We start from the raw sequence: 3,612 nt of genomic DNA on the forward strand, positions 1-3,612 counted from the left end.
GAAATGAGTTATGAGACTGAATGGAATTCCCAAGGGAGGAGGAGTAGAAAGAAACTCTTTTCTTCCTGCTTCTCAGAGACCCTGCTTCTGAGCCTGGAGGCACTCCAACATTCTCAAGTTAGGGAGACCAGGAAGAACCAGCGAGAGACTGAGAACCCCGGGAGGCGGAGGGGGGGGGGGTCTCAGACAGAGGCTGCGGGCTGGAGCTCCCACGGGACTTCGGCCGCAGGCAGCACAGGGTGCTGGGAGGGGCAGCGTGACCTGGAGCAGAGGCGCTGCGGCCCAGGGAGCCACCACCGTGCTACAAGGCAGCGGCACGTGGCCTCTCCACTGACTTCACCACTTCCGAATTTTAACATTTCTCTTTTTCACCCTGGATTTTTAAACGATTTAACTGGGTTGGAATGATGAATGCAAACAGACCTAAACCAAGCCCTTGAAATACTGTATCTGAATGACAATATTATGGCTACATGAAAGAATTACACCTCAAAAATCCACAAACTTCTGAAGATTCATATCATAGCATCAGGCTGAAACTGAATTTGAAACAGACTTTCTATTCAACCCAGAGACAACAAAGACACTATTTCCCGACAGAAATTCCGGAATCCTCAAACAAGATTTCTATGAGCTCTAAGGAACAGCACGTAAAACTAACAGAAAGCTTCAATGAGGGGCACGTTTTTGGAGTTTTGAGGGGAAAGAAAGCCCGTGTACCCAGAAAAAACTGGGCAGATTACCCGTCGTAATGCACTTGAGGGACCACCCCCAACAAACTGCTTCATCACCTGAGGAACGGCCAGGTTGGATGGGTCAGACCAGGCACTGAGAAGGGAGAACCTGAAGCGTCCCTAATGCTGAGGCCTTCAGAAGTAGAACTCGGGTGTGCATGTTGCTCTTTTAAGGAGAAACCTGGATTTCAGAGTTTTGGCTGTGTTCTTTGGAAGCACTGCAATCAATTCCCGTACAGGTGCTCGGTTGTAATTGTCCCTCTAGCGACCAGGGCAACTCCGACTTCCATCACAAGCTGACTTGCTGTTAAACAAGCAGACACCCAGTAGGCATCCACTGTGTTCACTTGTCTGTTCCATCTTCTGGTTTTAGCACCTAAGTTTTCCTTTGGGGAACCATTCCTCTACCCACTCCTAGATGGGCCTCATCTGACCCAACAGCTATTATTAAGTCCCCATCAGGGCAGTGTGTCCCTCAGGTTCAAGGATGTGTAGACAGCCTGAGTTTTGCTGCAACCATTGTGGACGAGGTGTTCCTTTCATTGCAGTGGGGCTGAGACATAAACCTAGGCTTTCTGACCATCTTTGTAATCCTATCTGATTAGAACCAACCCAGAAGGAAGCAGAGCGAGTGACAGATCCCCGATAGCATTCCATCAGCTATAGGTTCTATACACCTTCTCAACCGGCATTTGCCCAAATTCCCGGACAAACCACCTGGGATGCGTTTAGTAGTTCACCTGGCCTCTCCCCTACAAGTTCTGATTCCTGGATCTGGTCTGGAGCCCAGTGGTCTATGTTATTTCAAAGCAAAGAAGGTCACGTTTAACATTCCGTTTGGGAACCACTGCCTAGGATGACTTGAGAAAGCCAGTCAATAGCCCTTTTTGGCTGAAATTAATTTGAGGCTGTTTCGGTCCCTTGCAGACCAAAGTCTTTATGATATAATGAGGGTCTTTTGAATACTGCACCTTTCCCGGAATTACCACATTTATCATTTTTTCATAGTTTTAAAGATATTAAAGCCTTTCAACTTTAAAGGATAGTTTAAAACCTGCCAAGTATGAGACTTTAATGACTTAAGTTACTGACTAGCCCTAAAAATCCATAAATAAAAGATGCCCCAAATCAACCTTTTACAGTTGTATAATTAGACTTCCTTACGTTCCTTAATACTGTGACAACATTTGGCAACTGTCATCGATTTTATTGTCTTTATTTGGCATTCTTCTGAAACGTCACAATCTCCTGTGTTTCATTCCTTCTAACGTCTAGAAATCAAATAGGTTAAGGAACTTCGGCTAATAGCCAAAAACAATGTTAACAACAGTTATTAGCTCAAAGAACTAAAGGGAAAATGAAATGGTTTTCACTCATAATATGTTAATAAGGCTAAATCCAAAGGCAGTTATTTGATAAGAACAAGCACAATAATGGCAAGACAAGTAACTTTACTGAATGGCATCACTTGAAATCATAGTTCCTGTAGCTCGTGTATGATCACTAAGGTTTACACTCATCACGCTTGCAAGCAACGTGTAAAGGTGTTCTCATGGCATACAATCACTCATTAACTTCGAGCCTGCTCTTTGCAAAATTCCCTGAAAAGTCCTGCAATTGTGTAGATGTGAATTATTACAATTATCAACTTCACAAAAACACAGACTTCTTAGTCTGCATTTTCTTACAAGTCAAGGATTTCCAGTCTTATACTGTTAATTTTGAGGTTGCAGCATTTCCTGACAGTTTTACTCTGAAGTTCGTAAGTAACCCAAATTTAGCTTTTATAAATGGAATTGTGTCCTCTGAGTGTACTCTCCAGCAGTTTTAAAAAATATAATAAATGGAAAGAAAACGCATATGCTTTCAGTAAAAACAAAAACTCACTGTTATATTCAAATAAGATGACAATCACTGCAATTTTATTTTATAACAAATGGCGTGATGTCCCAGTTGCAAAACAAAAAGTAACGTTTATATAGACTACTGGCCTCTTTCATTAAGGAGTCTTAAAATGTATCTTTGGACAGAAATTTAAAACTTTCAACTACCTTCTTTTTTTTTTTTTTTTTTTTTTTGCGGTACGCGGGCCTCTCACTATCGTGGCCTCTCCCGTTGCAGAGCACAGGCTCCGGACGCGCAGGCTCAGCGGCCATGGCTCACGGGCCCAGCCGCTCCGCGGCATGTGGGATCTTCCCGGACCGGGGCACGAACCCGTGTCCCCTGCATCGGCAGGCAGACTCTCAACCACTGCGCCACCAGGGAAGCCCTCAACTATCTTCTTTTTTAACCCCCATAACACCTAGCCCCAAAAATGAAATAAAAATAAGCCTATTTCTCCACAGTCTCACGCCTTCCCTATACCTTGTATAGGTTATTTAATGGCAGCTTCTTCTTTAAAATGAGATCATCAGACGCTCAAATAAAATCCTACCGTACGATTGTACTGAGCCTCCACTTTATGCCTTTTCTCTCCTTTAAATTCAAAATAAATATTTCAAAAATAAGGTTAATATAGCCTTACAAGTAGGACTTGCTCACTCCTGAAAGCAATTTCAAGTAAATCCCAACTTTTCCAATATTTTAAGAGTCTGTTTATAATACAAAGCATCTTATCCACATTTTTTTTCAAAACAAAAAATCCTCACAACCTATTTATGAGAATCAAACAAGATAAAATATAAAATCCTAATTTTTACCTATAAAATAAAAATAAGTCAGTTAATAGCACTGTTAGAAATAAGACTCTAGATCTCCTAATTTCCTTCCCAAGTTTCACCTGGAAAGATAACAGTTAAAAAATAAAAGCTTCAAAAAATCCCAAAGTTATAATTTCACAAAGAAAACAAACCGCTACATCTTGTCTTCTTCCTGTAGG

Source organism: Delphinus delphis, chromosome 13, assembly GCF_949987515.2.
Source record: "Delphinus delphis chromosome 13, mDelDel1.2, whole genome shotgun sequence".
Taxonomy (NCBI): Eukaryota; Metazoa; Chordata; class Mammalia; order Artiodactyla; family Delphinidae; genus Delphinus; species Delphinus delphis.